Source organism: Hemicordylus capensis, chromosome 5 (assembly GCF_027244095.1).
Source record: "Hemicordylus capensis ecotype Gifberg chromosome 5, rHemCap1.1.pri, whole genome shotgun sequence".
NCBI lineage: Eukaryota > Metazoa > Chordata > Lepidosauria > Squamata > Cordylidae > Hemicordylus > Hemicordylus capensis.
The window spans coordinates 145,377,708-145,395,627 of NC_069661.1; positions in this window are offsets into that span (position 1 = coordinate 145,377,708).

Here is a 17,920-nt window from a genome sequence, read left to right on the forward strand (position 1 = left end):
CATGTTTTAAGCAGACACATGCAACAGGGAGCTGGAATGGGCTTTCCTTCCTTGCCCTGGCCCTCGTACTCTCAAGAGAGCATGCATGGAGTGTTGGAGATGGAGTTCCAGTGCATTGAACTTTGGCGTCAACTATCCTAATGACCACTAGGGACACCGGGAGTAGAGGTAGTGGTAGTTAGTGAGGGTCTCCTTACCTGTCCATTCCTGCCTCTACTATATGACCCATGCTTTGACACCTCAAGTACTTTCTGTAGTGAATCAGTTGTTCTCCTTTCCTCCTAGAAAGAAGATGGAAACATCTCTCCCAATCCCTGCCTTTTCATTATGTAGCCTTTAGATAGGATTAGGTCTTTCCTATCCTAATGTATTTCACCTAGTTACGTAACTTTGACTCTGCAATGATCTCCAGGGGTGTTCTTTAAGTAGCTGCAACAATTAAACTCCACACTCTGTAACTGGAATGGTAACTTCCTTGGCACTCTGGCTAAATAATCATAACTCCCAACATGGAGCACATGGGACTATATGCTCATAGCCCTCGAAAAAGGTAAGTTGAAATCACTCCAACCACTTGTTTGGTAAGGAAGGGGGAAAGCGGGGCTAAGAGCATGTAGCCACAGCTATGGGACTGGTTTGGAGAAACAAGCATGCCTGATTGCATACATCATTTCCCATCTAGCTAGGCACCCATGTATAGAAGTCTGTTTCCATGTGCACATATTACCTAGCTGAATCAGGGTGAAGGTGCATAAGTGGGGAGAAACCATGCATAACTGAATAATGTATGAGGTGGTCTAACCATTACAATGATGCAAATCTTCAGCGATTTTCAGGTTGAAATAAGTAGGGAGACAATGCAAAGAAGGAATTAAAGTTAGAAGTGCTCATAATGCGTCAGCCCTTGGAAATCTCCAGAAAGCCTCACACACAGTCACGAAAAGGGAGTCAGGACAAAAGACTAAACTGAATTCAAGGTGGAAATCTGGACTCAAGGTTAGAGATCTGGAGTATGTTTTATAGTGTTTCTGTGCTGTAGTGCAGAGCAGAGCAAACAGTGGGTACTCAATGGTTTTGTCACGGCAATGCTTTGTGTAAGCATTATTCCTCAGTTTTCAAATGAAATGGTAACAGAGGAAGAGGGAGGTAACTAGTACACTGCATCTCTTCTTTTGTATATGCTGCAGCAGAATGGTGAATGTCAAGGTTTGTACCTCATTTGTGGTTACGTTATGAAATGATTTCACCTTCATCCCATTAGAGGTATCAACATGCACAATGGGGGTTTACAATCAAATACAAAGAGAAACATCCTTGGACTCAGAAATCGTGCTTCTCCATTAGCTGTGTAAAATAATGGGTTTCTGGCAGGTGTTGGTGACTGATGATGGGCCAAGAGTTCAGGGTTACATCCCTTTCATGTTCCAAACTGAGTTCAGTTCAGTTTTTACCAGATTATTATTTTTTTTTAAAGACCACATATTTTGAAACCAAAGGGAGTTCTAAGTATATAGTTTAATCAAAATAGACCTTAAAATGCACCTCCCTCCCTCCCACCAACAAAAAGTCAAGGCGCAGGGACGGGCCTTCTCTGCTACGGCCCCGAGACTTTGGAATGCGCTCCCTGCTGAAATAAGAGCCTCCCCCTCTCTGACAACTTTAAAAAAGACAACCAAGACACATTTGTCCACCCAGGCTTTTAATTAGTTCTACAGTTTTTAAGTTTTAACATTTTATTATCTTCTAAATTATGTTGATGTTTTAATTTTTTAAAATCTTGTTTTAATTTTTATTTCATTAAAAACTTCCCAGAGACATGAGTTTTGGGCGGTATACAAATATGTTAAATAAATTAAAATAATAATAATACCAGGGTGCATTAATGCAGATTTGTTGGGGGACAATAAGCACAATTATCTTTAAATTCACACACACAGGTTAAAGTGATGGCTATGCAATAATAGGAATTGTTAAAGTGAAGCTACAAACTACTACAACGGATATTTATATACTACTCTTCAAGCAAAGTTCTCCAAGCGGGTTACATAGACAAATAATACATAAGGAAGATGGTCCCCTGTCCCCAAAGGGCTCACAATCTAAAAAGAAACATAAAGCAGATACCAGCAAAAGCCACTGGAGGGATGATGTGCTGGGGTTGAATAGGGCCAGTTGTTCTCCCCCTGCTATATATAAAAGAATCACCCCTTTAAAAGATGTCTCTTTGCTCAGTTAGCAGGGATGCAATAATGGGAATTACCCACTGCTGGATAATTCTTGGAATGACCAGAGGTCTGGACTACCATATCCAATAGTCCTGTATATTTATCTTGTATATTTTCATATACAGGAGAGGCAATTCCAGCAAATGCAGCTTCTCATGCACTGCTACCCCTGCTGGGAAATTTCCAATTTCACACAATTATTAAAAGGTATAGAGGCCTTTTACTGCATAGATTTTCCTTCCAAGAGCCAGTGTTCTGTGGTGACTGATATAAGGTACTAAAATCCATTCCACCTGATGAAGTTATCAAGTGAACACAAATATTTACATGTGAATAAAATCCAGTGATGGATTTTGAACATGTGAAGGAAAAATAGAGTATTAGAATGCATGTCCAGAGTAGGGATGAGACTGAAGCATTTCGGCGCCTCTTTGGACGGCTCCTTGACACCAAAACATTTTGGCACGGGGCGAGGGGTTCCCTTAATAGGAGGCAGGCAGGTCCTACTGGAAATACCTCTGTGCAAGTGGCAGCTTGTGCCGCTTGCCCCTTTAAAACGCCACACTGTGGCAATGGAATGCATTCCCCGGCATCCCTTGCATGGCGTTAGCATTGCCAGCCCCACAAATGGTGCTGACGCATGCACTGCTGCCATTTATGTGTTGATGCCACGTGAGGGATGCTGGGGATGCATCCCATCACCTCAGTGCAGCATTTTAAAGGGGCAAGGGGCACAAGTTGCCACTTGCACTGAAGTAGTTCCATTTAAACAGTGCCGCAGTGGGGTGGTGGGGGCTTGGAGGACGGGCAGGTAGGACCTGCCCGCCTCCTCTTAAGGGAACCCCTTGCCGCCCTTGGATGTGCACCAAAGCGATTTGGTGCACATCCCTAGTACAGAGTACACGTGTGGGGGAAAACAATATGTATTTTGAATATCATCCATATTTCTTCACCTCTCCTTGAAACACCTGTTTTGTCTGAGTAGTGCTCACCAAATTCACCCTGAAATTTTGCTTGATGAAAAACCCAGTGGCAACTTTACTACAGAATAGGGATGTGCGTTTTGTTTCAGATACAAAACATTTTGTGCACAAAACAGGCCATTTCGGCTGTTTTGTAGCCAAAACAAAACACCCAATGCTCAAAACAGAAAATTTTGTAGCCAAAACAAAACGTCCCTGTTTCAGATACAAAACGTTTTGTTGTTTCAGCTGTTTTGGAACTCCATTTTGCAGTCGCAAAAAGTCTTTCTCCTTCAGTCTCCATTTTGAGTTTTGACATCTGTTTGAATTTCCAGCCCTTCCAGCCCACAGATTGGCCAGTGAAAGCATGGGCTGATCTGCTGGCAATTGCCTCCTTATTCCTTTTAAGCAAATTTAAGGGTAAATTTTACCCTCATTGGCTAGTGGGGCAGTGTGCATTTCCCCTCATTGGCCAGTGGGGCAGTGTGCATTTCATTGTTGTTGTTTCACACTGTTGCATGTAGATCAATTGCATTTCAGGCAGGGAGGATGTGGATGTGCATGACCTTTGGAAATCTGCCTGATTTTTTCCCAAAGCTCTGCTGTTGTTGATGTGTGATGTTGATGTTATTTGGGGTGGATTCGGGGCAGAAAGGGAGCTTTGGGGGCAGAAGAGTGGTTCAGGTGGTAGTGCCCCAATGGGTGCCTGCTACCACCCAGATTCCAAAGGAATTGGGAAAAGGGCTGATTTTTAAAGGATTTCTGAAGTTGACATGTCTTTAGGGCAGATTTGGGGCAGGAAGGTGGCCTGGGGGCCAAAACAGTAGGTTGGGGGGCAAAACAGTGGGTTGGGTGGCAGTGCCCCAAGGGGTGCCTGACATAACCCAGATTCCAAAGGAATAAGGCAAAGGGCTGATTTATTAGGAATTGTTGAAGTTTACACTTCTTTAAGGTTTCCCCCCCTAGGGAATAATGGAGGTTTCACCAGACCCATAACTCCACCTGGGGGGGCACTGGGGTGGCTGGGAGCGAGTGGTGGTGTAGTGCACATAGGGTGCCAACCACCCCCATGGGTTGCTAACCCATGGGGTGCTGGGTTCTTGTTGTTTCTGAGGTGTTCTGAGTGTAGATTCTCTGGTAGCATATGAGATTTTCAATGACAAACCATGAATCCACTCTCATATGCTACCAGAGGATCTGAATCTACACTCAAACATCTCAGAAACAACAGAACCCAGTACCCCATGGGTTAGCAACCCATGGGAGTGGTTGGCACCCTATGTGCTCTACACCACCACTTGCTCTGGGCCACCCTGGTGCCCCCCAAGTGCAGTTATGGGGCAGGAATTATGGAGGTCCATCATTCCCTATGGGGAAGAACTTTACAGACGCGCAAACTCCATTACATCTTTAAAAATCAGCCCTCTGCCCAATTCCTTTGAAATAATTCTGGCAGCTTCCTTGCCCCCACTATCACTACCACCCACCCTACTATGCTCTGGGCCACCCCTTTCCCCCCAACATGAAGCTATACTTTTGCTGAAACCTCCATTCTTTCCTATGGGAAAAATCCTATACTTCAAAAAATTCACCCAATATCAGCCCTTTGCCCAATTCCTCTGAAATTTGAGTGGTAGTTTCCACCCATTGGGCACTACCACCCAGGGGTGGAGCCACCATTGGGTGAAAGGGTTCAAAGAACCCAAGCCGCCAATGGCGAGAAGCCTCCGAGAGAGCCCCGCCCTGTGTGGCTCGGGCTCTATAGGAGCCCAGAGCGAACTCCCCCCCCCATGCCCGGGCCACCGAGAGCCCGGGCAAACTTTCTGCCAAGTATTTCAGGCAGCTCCGACTGCCTAATAGAACTTTTTTCCCTTCCTCTCCCTCTCTGGAGGGAGGGGGGGGAAATGTCCTATTAGGCAGCCGACCCTGCCTGAAATGACGCTCCGAGAGCTCGTTCGGGCTCTCAGCAGCCAAGGCCATGCCCCCTTGCACGTGACAAAGTCACATGACAAGGGGGTGTGGCCTGGGTTGCCGAGAGCCAGAACAAGCTCTTGGAGCGTCATTTCAGGCAGGGTCGGCTGCCTAATAGGACGTTTTCCCCTCTCTCTCCCTCCAGAGAGGGAGAGGAAGGGAAAAACGTTCTATTAGGCAGTCGGAGCTGCCTGAAATACTTGGCAGAAAGTTTGCCTGGGCTCTCGGCAGCCCGGGCGTGGGAGGGGGGAGTTTGCGCTGGCCTCCTATGGAGCCCAAGCCACGCCCCGTGCGTGTGACATCACGCGCACGGGCATTTTGGAAGGGGCCGCCAAGCAGGGCTGGACACAGGCCGCCGCTCGGCTGGCTCTGCGCCTGCTACCACCCCCACCCACTAGTTTCCCCCCAGGGCCATTTTTAAAAATCCAAAATATTTTGGATTCAGATTTTGCAATTTCGAACAAAGAACAAAATTGGGGTGTTTTGGATTGGCTGATTTTGAACAAAGAACAAAATGGGAGTGTTTTGGATTCGGGCCAAAAACAAAACAGAAAAAAGAAGAAAACGCACAACCTTACTATAGAATAGCCACATTTAGAGCCTCTGCTCACGATCATTGAGAAGGACTAGAGGGCTGTTTGTGGGGAAGGTGGGTTATACTTACCTTCCCCACAGACGATCGAGCCAGCATTGCTGGGTGTGCTCCCTGTGTGTCCAGATGATTCCCTGCATGCTGACACAGTCAGGAAGGCTGGGGGCCGGGATGTGTCATTCTGGCTCCTGGAAATACATTGTGTGAGTGCACGGTGCATCATGGGGATCCCCCCTCCCCATGCTCCCTGCAGTGTGGCAGCAACGGCTGCCACATTATCAAGAAAATTGGGTTAAAGGAGCGCTCATTCCCTTAACCTCGTTTTCAAAGATGGCTACATAGGCAAGTTTGCTGCCGTGTTGCTGCCGGGATCGGACATGATCCCGGTGGTTCATGCACAAGTGCAAAACTGGGCTGGGCTCCCTCAGCCCAGTTTCGCACGCACGTGCCAATAGCCTCATACATACATAAACATACATATATTTATTTATTTCAAAACTTATAGACCACATTTTTGCCCAAAGTGCACAACAAAACAAAAAGGTAACAATAGAAAACAAACAGCAAGATTCAAAGATAAAAATATTCCAAAATCAAATAACAGAACTTCCAAAGAGCAGAAAGACACATAATTACAACTGATGAAACTGGGATGAAAATGAAAATAGTTGACAAAAAAAGGGGGGGGGGACTATTTGCTAAAGTATGGTGAAAGAAATGTTTTGAAAATAGGTCTAAAATAATAGGATGTGATTGTCTGCCATGCCTACAGGGAGGGATAATTCCAGATGCCACTATTGAGAAAGCTCTTTCAAGTAGCAAAGAGCTGGACCTTCTGAGGTTCCTCCTTCTGAGGAACAAGGCCTCCACATAGCAGCTGGGAAGTCTCATAGCAAAGAAAATGTCCCTGAAACTATGCTGCACCCACACTGTGTACAACTTTGAAGGTCATAACCCTCATTTTAAACTGAACCAAGAAGCATGATGACAGGCAATGCTAACTAGCCATAACATATATAATATGGGTTTTCCATCCTGCCACTGTCATCAAGCAGGCAACCACATTTTTCATAAGCCAAAGCTTCCAAACTATCTTCAAGGACAGCCTCATGTGGAGCATGAGGATGAGAGGTAGACAACACATACGAACTGGCAGTGGTCAGAGCTTGGTCATCTGAAAGAGAGGCATCAGGCATATCATATGTAATTGAAAAGGCACACCCTTGGCCATGCTCCATCTGGGCATCCACAGGGAGAGCTCTAGTCAGGAGTACATTACACCAAAGTGCAAACCTGAAAATTCAAAGAGAATGTGATCCAATTAAACACAGGCATTTTCCTCTCACCACAAAGGCTGCCAATCATCAACAGTTCTGTTTTGTCTAGACTGGATTTTAGTTTTCCTGCATCCTGACCAAGACAGCCTAAACACAGTTATTTGGGGATACATATTGTGTATCTTGATTAGATGAAAAAGAAAAATAGAGCTGGGTATCATCAAACTATTGTTGATTCCTCATTTCAAAATAAGGGATAATTTCTCCCAGAAATGTCATCTAACCATTTGATAATATAAATAATAAGATGGAGCCCAGGTTGAAGCCCTCAATGGTATCATTGCCAAGATGGATAAATCTCATGGAGCCAAGCAGAAGCCTTCCATAACTACTTTTCTGAATATTCCCTGACCAATGGGAATGAAACCACTAGAAAGTACTACCCCAAAGCAATCCTTCAAGGCATCTCATTGACATTGGAGGTAGATAACATCAATAGCTTCTGAGAGGTCTGACTAAGACAAAGGCCATAAACCAGGTCACCAAAGCAGTTAAAGTTCTGAAATCAGATCAGAAGCTTAACTAAAGAGAGTACGGAAAATCAGCATAACCCAGAAGCACCTAGAGCTGATCCACCGCCATCTGCTTAATCATCTTGCCTATAAATGATGGATTAGAAATTAGCCAGTAATTCCCCAAATATTGCAAGTGTCATATCATCTCTAAGAGAGGTATTAATAATATGAGCAGTAACTGGAGCCATCCTTTCCCCAAAAAATCTTAAAATAATCAAGGAATCTCATGGGTCAAAGGATGATAAGCCCAATCATCCTCAAGCAAAACAAGTCAAAATTCTTCCAAGTAACTGCAATGAAAAGATGCATCAACCCATGCTAACACAGTCACTGCCAGAGTAGCGGAGTGCAAGTCAGACTGGATGCAAGCTATTTTATCTGCAAAGTATCTCACAAAAGCTACAAAAGCTTCAGCAGTGTCCAAATCATATATTACTGTTGTAGAAATCCCCATACATTATTGTATCACTAACAAACATTTATATTCCATGAAGTAGCATTAAAATTAATACTGACAAGGTACAGGAAATCACAACACATTAACTCTCCTCTTATCTTATTGTAACTGTTCCCTCAAACTGTTCCCTCTACATCTAATTTAAGCCCACATTAAGACACAAACCCAATATCCATGCCTTTCCTCTACAACAAAACAACAAAAGCTCTAGTTATACTGTCAAAGTACACCAATTTCCACAAGAGATAATCATCACAGGGCATATGATATTAAAAAATTATTACAAATTCTATCAATCCCTCTCTTAAACTAAGTGGGTTTTTTCACATCTCCAGGAGATGCTTTTATTTTCCAGTTTTTAAGTATTAGATGCTTTGTGCAACTATGAGAAAGCATGGCTTCTTGATATCGGTAATTTCCATCCAGTATTTTAAAGAGCTCATCTGGACAACACTCTACAGGCATGACGATGGTGGTGGACTACTATATTTTCACCACTATCACTGCCATGATGGCAGCTTTCAGATAAAATCTATGAGATATTTTGTCTGACTCTTCAATCAGCTGCATCACCCTCACTGCCCCATAAAGGCCAGCTCTCCAGATGACTATGGATTGGCAGGGAAGTTTATAGGCAGTGTTAACCTAGGCACATTGCCAAGAGCGTAACTACAATAGGGCAAGGGGAGAGAGTTGTTTGGGGGCCCACTGCCTTGCCCCGCCCAGAGACAAGTCACATGACTGACTACCCCAGCCACGCACGGCCCGGGCTTCCTTCAGTTATATTCATCCTCCAGAATTAATGTGAGTGTTAAGACCTTGAGCTACCAGAACAGCATGTCTTTCTCTAGTACCATTAAATGACTTGCTGAGCTTCAATAGGGGGTTGCATTTTAAAATCTTGTTTCTAGGCCCACTCCAACCTTGCTATGCCCCTGCACATTGCTACTTTCTACTTAAAATTAACCATTATGGAAAACAAAGATTGAACCAGAACAAAGCTGAAATAGCTATAGCCTTATGTAGGCTTGATTATGTATTACAACAAAATGTCTTTGCCTAGTTATAAATTGCTATTTGGGTTGCAGAGAGGAAAAGCTCAAGGAACAACTCCTCAGTTAAAGTTTTAGGCGAGGGTGGGTCTGCACTCTTGCTCTTATGCAATTCTCCTCTCTAAGCATATGACAGTTATTCATCATGTGATAGAAAAGTAGGAGGAATGATTCCTCATTTTACAATGCAAATAAGGAGTTAACCCCTACTAACAGGGCAAAGAGGAACTTTTTCAAGTGTCATCGCATGTTTAGTAGGGGGAAAGCAACTTTTCTTCTCAAATCCCAGAACAGCCTCCCTCCCAATCAGTGTACCCTCTAACAAGGATTCCCAGATGTTCTTGACTACAGCTCCCATAATTCCCAGCCAAAGGCTGTTGCAGCTGGGGATGCTGGGAATTGAATATCATCTGGGAACCCCTGTTAGAGGGAACACTTCTCCCAATGGCTGTTGGTGGTGTGTCCCTTGGGTTTCCCTTTTAGATTCTGAGCCCCTTTGGAGCAGAAACATTTCATTTCTGGTGCTTTGTAAACCACTTTAAGAACCTGTTTGTTTGTTTGTTTGTTTGTTAAAAAGCAGTATATAAATGTAATAACAAAAATAATTTTAACTGTGGAGACCAGGAGCTGCTTCACATTTATTAGATACATGTTCAACCAAGAGGGAAAATGCAAAGAGACCCACAGCAGCAAACATGGGTCTTTTTGCATTTTCCCTCTTGGTTGAACATATATCTTCTCCAATACTTGAAAGGCACTCAGAAATCTGAAAACACTTTGTTAACATCCAGGAGCCTCAGCCAATGATGAGAATGCAAAGGGGAGGAAAAATCCAATACAACACATCTCAAAATATAAGTAGTATTATAGAATTACACAGTGTAATCCCACAAATGTATAAGTAACCGTGCAAATATGTATGAGAGGGAATTTATAAGCCCTATCAAATTACTAATAAATAATGTTTTTCCATGAATGCTGTGTAATCCAAACAATGGATAGTTCATATCTGTAGGATTTTTCTTGCCCAGTAATGATAATTTTGTCAAGAAATGCACCCATAGTCCTAGGATCTAGCAAATATTACTCTGTAAGTCAAAAATGTTAGCTGGGGAAAGATGGGAAATAAGCCATTAAGTTGAGAGCAAAATGAGAAATGTTTTCAGTAATAAATACAATTAAGAGTGTAAAAGAGAGATCTTGCTGATTTATGAGTTGCATATTCAATGACAACACATTCATAAAATGTTATCCACTGAGCAATCCAATATATTTGTTTATCTGTGTGCCTGGGTTAAGCAAGTAATGGTGCCAACCAACCAACCAACTGCAGACATTAGAGATTTTAGATTAATTACCATCTGCATGGGACAGATGTTAAAAATCTGCAGTTTCACAGCACTCCATCTTTTGCTTGTTTCCCAGGGAGTGTTCCTTTCTCTGATCAATAAATGTACCAGGCAGGCCGTTCATCTTGCCAGAGAGGTCAGAGCAATGACAGAGGTACATCTGTTTTTGTGTCACATAAAGGCTAAGGAAATGAATCTTATCTAAGCAGATCTGCTAAAATAGCCCCTCACTCTTCTGCTAGCCTGTACTAATTATGATTACATTTCAAACACTGGAACATTTGGAATGCTGGTGTTTTAAATATCTTTTTACACATTCTCTGGCTTGCCTTGATTCCGGAGACTGGTACAAAAACGACAATCAGCTCCACTTTTCAAGAAAGAAATATTAAGTCTTTATTAAATGTTCAATGCAGCATGAAGTAAAGCCAGTTTTACTCAGATACTGTGCTGTATGGGCCCATTTAAACTGGCTGACATCCTGAATTACTCATGAATAATTCCTTTGAAATTAATAGGACAAGTTGGTAATTACTAACTTGTCCCATTAATTTCAATAGGATGAGTAACTCAGGATATCAGCTATCGTACAAATTAAGTGGCAAAGCTCTTCCTGGCCTGTACTGCTTCAGCCATGTATGGGGGTGAAGGGCTTGAATACTCCACTACCACTGACCCCAAACATTCCTGTTATCTGCTGTCCCTTCCTGGGTGTGTGTTTGCTATCATACCCTGTGACTATGCTTTTGCTCTGAGCTGGGGAAATTAGCTTTGAAACTCATTGCAAATGTACATACAACAATACATTTTTGGACTGCTAGTCACCAGTGGAGCAACAGACTGGAAACAAGGCTTTTTGAAAGCAAAGAAAATGTTTATTGCATAAGTAAATAGCAACAGTTGGCTATTTCCAGAGAGCCTGGCAGGGCTATGCCACTACAAGAATGCTGTTTTTTAAGCAGAGCACAAAACTGTCAATTAATACATCCTTGAGAGGACTCTCAAGCATAGTGGGGAAGGGAAGGAAGAGGGGATGACCAAGGAGAGAGAGATTGAGAGAAACAGATCAGATACCTTTCCTAATTCTGTGAAGCTCCCACGCAGAGCCTTCAAGTATGTTGGCAGTTCTTCTTTAGGTCTTCCAGCAGGTGTGAATGAAGTGGTATGTATGCAGGTGTAGCACCCACAAACTGGGGGAGTCTAGGCAGTTCAGGATTCAAGTTTACAACTCACAACCAACCCATCTAGGGGAACTTCAGCCTCTGCTGGAAATCCTGAAGAGAGCTAGAGGATCCTGGGCAGCTCAAGAACCAAGTCCTGGGTCTTACAACTGGCCCACATGGGAAACTTAGCTTCGATGGAAGTTACTAGCTATGGACAGGAACTCAAGTTTCAGCTCCTAGAGAAGGAGCAAGTTGGTGGAGATCTGGTGCAGTGGAAGGCAGCTTAAAGTCACCAAAACCCCAGCAGAAGCAATTCCAAGAGGGATCTCAAGGAATGCCTGGCCAGAGTCCAGTCCTATCTTTCCGAGCGTGCATGAACAAACACACTGAGGGGAAAGAGGGGGTTCTTATATGGATTTTTGTGTCTAAGGACATATCTGGGCTGGTAATTGGGTCAGAAATAGAGGTTAATGGTTGTAAACAAAGAGCTGGCGAAGTTTGGGGAAGGAATATTCTCTGTCCATTTGGGTAGCATGGCAGTGCTCTCCTTCAATCTTGCATACTTGATTTGACATTCTTGGTTGATTACATTAAAATGTGTTTATGATGCATCATGCTTGGGAGGGGGAAGAGGCACACATGGCTCTGAGTGCTCCTGAGCCAGAAAGACCTTGTTTTGTCCCATGGCCTTTACACTCCTTCAAGGCTGGTGGGAGAGATGCTGCTGCATAATATTATTGGCCAAGGCAGCTCTTGCTCCGTTTCCCAGAGAGCCTCTTTTCCTGTTTGCCACCATTGCCATTTTAGTCCGGTGTGTGATTGGCTTCTTCTAGAGCACTAAAATGTCAAATACCAGTGCTGGTCATCTGCCCATGCCATGTATTAGGTGTTATGGACCAAAAAGGTCCATAAGAAGGGGAGCAGGCAGCTTGTCTGCTAACTATCCCTGGAAGGTGCCCACTGGACTCTTACCCATCGCCCTGCCTTTTCTATATCCATATTCAAGAGATAAGGGTTGTGCCCAGGGGTGATTGGTGAATACCCCAAAATTGTGCTCGGGCCCTTTGTGGGGAAATCAGCTCAGAGTGTAGCAGTTCCACATCAGAATAATTTTTATGCAAAGCTTGGGTGGTAGGAAAAAGGACTGAGAAAGAGATTGCTGAAGTTCAAAAACAAAGAAGGTTTTTATTTAAAGGTACAATGTACTAAGAGAGTCACTTAACAACAACAACAACAAATATTTATATACCGCTTTTCAACAGAAGTTTCCAAAGCGGTTTACATAGAGAAATAAATACTAAAATAAAATAAAATGGATCCCTGTCCCCACTGTGCACCCTGAACAGCTCACAATCTAAAAAGAAGCATAAGAAAGACACCAGCAACAGTCACTGGAGGTAATGTACTGGGGGTGTACAGGGCCAGTTACTCTCCCCTTGCTGAATAAAGAGAATCAACATGTTAAAAAGGTGCCTCTTTGCCCAGTTAGCAGAGCAAAGTGATATTATTACTAAAAATATGTTACAAATCAACCATATAACTCCTAAGAGGAAATTTAGCTTAGTGTACAAATTAAAGTAGCTTCCAGGCTAACCAGAGAAAGGAGGATCAGAGAAACAGGCTTAGGAGAGAAGAAACAGGGATAGAGGGAGCCCAGATTGGGATGTAGTAGATATCATACATCCTTGTTCCTTCCTTTATTGGCGGGTGGATCCTTGTAGCTTGGGAGCAACCGAAGGACCTCTTTCCTTCGGGATGGACCAGGAAGCAACAGGCAGAGGTGGGAAACTCAAGGGATTAGGTAACAGAGTTAGATCCAAGAAGTGTCTATTCTCAAGTGTCCAGCCTCTCGTGGCAGCAAGGTTGCATGGATTAGGGATGTGCACGGAACTCGCTGGCCCGGTTCAGTTCAAGTCCGGACTAGACTCAAACCTGACCAGACCAGTTCAGTCCGGCACCCCCTTGAACCCCCCGGCCCGGCCCGGGTTTTTTTCCACCAATTTACTTTTTAATTCTGATTTAAAACACACACACCTTTCTCCCCTTTGGGGGAGTTCATTGGGGCAGCGGGGGGGGCGTTCCATGGAGGTTCCCCCTTCTCCCCACTGGCCTCTGTAATCACCACCTCTGGCCCGTTTGGCCGGGTCTTCTGTCTGTTCGGGCCTCCATAGTTCGGCACAGGAGCTCAAGGAGGAGGACCACATGGTCTGACAGGTGTGGGAAGGCTTCTGTTTCAACTATATTGCTTAGCTGATCATTGTCACCAACTGTGGTGACAACAGGAAGGAAAGGGTTGTTCTTGGGGAGTCACTCCACTGCTTGCTCAAGCTATACTTGTCTTCACCATGAAACAAAGATTGTGGTAATTGTGTTTGCAGTCTTTGTTTTGATGGGTCTTCCTAGCTATATATGTTGGTGTAGAAGCCAAGCGATTCATTTTCTGGTAGTCCTGAAATGTATAGAGGCAATGCCAAAGTGGAAGTTGAAAATAATTCATTATTTTCTAATTTGAGGGTCTGCGCCTAGAGCAGACCTACATAAGATGAACACAGCCCACCAGCTCTGTATTATGGCCTCCCATTCACTTGACAGTCCTCCTTCTCAGCTTTTGCAATTCCAGACAAGTATTCTAGACAGCCCCTGCTAGGCTGTCGTACATAGCTACTGGGCTGTGTTCAGCTTGCTAGATTACAAGTTGTGCAGGCTTTGCATAAAGGCCCTAAAATATCCTATCAAATTTCACAGTGCTTTAGCCTGTCTAGTTCTCAAGCCTCTCCAGGGCTTTGTGCCTTCTACTACACTATACCCAGCTGCTACTGCTTCCTGTCCCACTTGGCTTGGCTCTGCTTGGTTGAACATATCTCTGACAGACTCTTCTCTCTCATCATCTATGCAAGAAGAAAGGCAGACAGATGTGTGGCACCAGTAGTGTGCTTATATGGTACAAACCACTAGGGAAGTGTAACCAGAAGTGTGGTGCATTTTAGCCTCTTAATCACTTCCAAGCCCACAGTTAACCATTGCATCCTGAATGTATGTCAGAATTTATTGGCAAAAATAATTATTGGGGCTTCAGCACAGCCAGTTTCTACACCAGAATGTATTGCCAATAAATGAATATGCCAGCTTGCTCTAATGGAGCAGATAAGTAGAACACTGGAGGAGATGTGGCTAGGCACAAACTCCCTCCATGTGAAATCTTTTGCGCCTAAATCACACCGTCTCAATGTGTTGGGAAAGGCTTAGCATGGGCTTTAACGATTATAGCATGACTGCACTACCTGTTTCTCTAGAATATGCTCCAAGGAACAGCTAGTACCAACTATAGTTAGATTATAGATGATGTATAGTTATATACATAATCCATGATTATTATGTCATGTGGAATGAGTATTGTATGGGGTTGTGGTTTATGAGGTTATGTAAGATATATTTTTATGGAATTGTGTTGCTGTGTTTGTTATTGCTTGCAAGCCACCTGAGTCCTATGGGAGTAGGGCGACATATAAATCTAACTAACTTGCTAAATAAATAATAGTACCCAGGTTCCATATTTGGGCTCTGTTTTGGGGCATCAGTATATCTTTAGTGATACTAACTATTCCAGCAATGTTCTTTGTGATATCTGGGCAGCCATTTCAAGGAACGCCCCCACCCCACCAAAGCTGGAGGCTTAAAGTGGTAGATTGGAGGCACTTATTTTTAATAATTACATATTTTCCCCCTGAATGTATAATTAGGGGACAGGCACTAATAATCAGAGCTAGTGAAATGTTCTGTGTGGGTTGCTTTCTCTGGATTGTTGGATGTAATGATGTGATCTTCCACAAGGGGGTACTGGAATGCTGTGCTGGAAAATGATCCTTTGCTCCCCACCCACCTTTTGCTTTTGTTTTATTACCAGTATTGAAAACTTGAAGCTTTCAGGCAACTTCTCCCACTTGATGAGATACCAATAAGACACACTGAACTTAGGCACACCAGCCTATTTAGATTCCTCAGAATCATTGCAATTCCAATTTCAAATAAGTTCAATTAGTTTCCATTTATCACAATCTCTATGTAATTGACAAGTATAAGAGTTAAATAACTCACACTTCATCTTGTATAGAGGACAATCCTGTGCTTTACAAATTGAAGCTGAATTCCATAATCCACCAAAACAATCTCCGAGGTCACAGACAGAACAAGGGGGAAGGGTGTCATTTACAGCCTTGCATTTAAAAAAAACAAAAAACAAAAACAAACCCATTGAAACTTCCTAAATGGTTCATTTCAAATCATCATTGTAACTTCCTAAACTTCCACATCGCTGAGTCCAGCAAGCTCCATTCCTCCTTGCTTAACCTGGTACAGGAGAACACAAACAATAGGATTCTACATTTTAAGGTAAGTTTATTGTCAGACTTTCTTCCATGTAAGTGTAGGACTGCCAAGTCTGATTGAAGCTGTTCCTGGAGGTCCACCCACTCCAGTATTTCCTCCCCAATATTTTCCATGACATGAATCCATTCAAATCTCCAAGATTGCTTTCCACAGTCACCTGGAGATTGATCTGATGCCTGTCCCTGGATGGTTAGCACATGTGCCTTGTCAGCATTGGTATCAACCAGTGTCTTTATGCCACCAATATGCATTATATATTTTGTAAACATTCCTATGGCAAAATGCATGTGTTGCTACATTGTATTCATGACAGAATCATGCCATCTTCTCCATAACTGGCTATTGATAGCCCCTGATATAGTTTGATTGGTTGGTCGGTCAATAAAAGATATTATAAAAACAGCATAAAATGCTAGTGCTGTTTCCTTTTAAGGAAATTGAAGTGTGCTCCTTGGACTGCCATGTAAGCATACTTGGAATCAGTGTCCTTGAAAGCATATTATGTGTACAAATAAGCCCTATTCACAAGTTACGTTCAATGCACAAACAATGGTACACTTCATATCTGTAGCCTGTGTTTGAGGGGCCTGTACCCAGGTCCAGCTTTTAAATAAATCCATGTACAAGCATTCACAGAAAAATGTGTACATGTGTAGCATCTGTAACATCTGAACATAATCTAACATCTGAATAGGGCTATAGATATAAAGAAAATCAGAATTTATCTGATGGCATTTTCAGCTCAGTACAGAAAGGAGTGCTTACACATGCATTGTAGAATGTGGAGCTGGTTTTTTCACCCTTTTGAGACGGAGGATGTGTCTGGATGTGGATTTTAAAACATCAGCACATGTGGTACAAGAAGTCCGTAAAGAGTTTTGTGACCCCTTCTTTGCATTTGTGCACCTTTTGGAAGTTTGGAACTCATGAAGCTATTATTGAAAGAATAGTTGGTGCTTTTAGATTTTATGTATTAGCCCATATGAAATATTAACATAATGGGTATTATTGGTTATTTTAATGTGTATGTGTATGTGAATTTTGATGATTTTAAGGATTTATGTATTGATTTGAGTATATATGTGGGTAATTCTAAAACAGTATATATTAAATATCCAGCAACTTTCATCCTCTGTTATGTTTTGAGAAAAATCCTTACAATATTAGGTTGCAGTGGAATGTGTCCCCTTAATGTCTTTTTACAGATTTATTTAATATTGCATACAGCAAAGGTTTTGTGTGGGTGGGTTCTTGTGGTGCAATATAGAGTTGCTATTGGACTCACCTAGGTCCTTCTTCTTTTTGTTGCCATTCTTTCACCTGAAACATGTCCTTTATTTTTATTTATTTTTTGTGGGGCGGGGGGCTCTTTAAAAAGTTGAAAAACTTCTGTGGAGAGGGGTGGGAAAGTTGGCCTCATGACTGTAAACTATGAGAGCAGGTCCACCCTTCCCAGTGCCAGGGATGCACCTAGGCAATTGGGGTGCCTCCAGCAGCCACCCTGCGCCCGCCACGCCATGCCTCTGTTTTTTGTTTTTGCATAATTCAAGCCACCATGGCATGTGCGTGGCTGAGGGGTGGGCCGGGGGGTGAGCTGAGCAGGACTTGCCTCCCACCCCCGGTGGTGGTGACCGGAGTGACCACTCAGCCTGTCCATTCGGCCCAGAGGCTCTTGTTTACTGCGAGGTGCTACAGTGCACCGGTGCAGTTAAAATAGATTGCCACAAGCCCATGATGCCATTCGCTGGAGTGCCTCGCAGTTATCATTCGCTGGAATGCCTCGCAGTTATCTGAATAGACAAGCCCAGCGGTCACTTCGGACAACACCGGGGGAGCAGGCAGGCAAGTCTTGCTAAGCTCACTCTCCAGCTGCCACTCCTCGCTTAAATTATACAAAACAAAAAACACCGG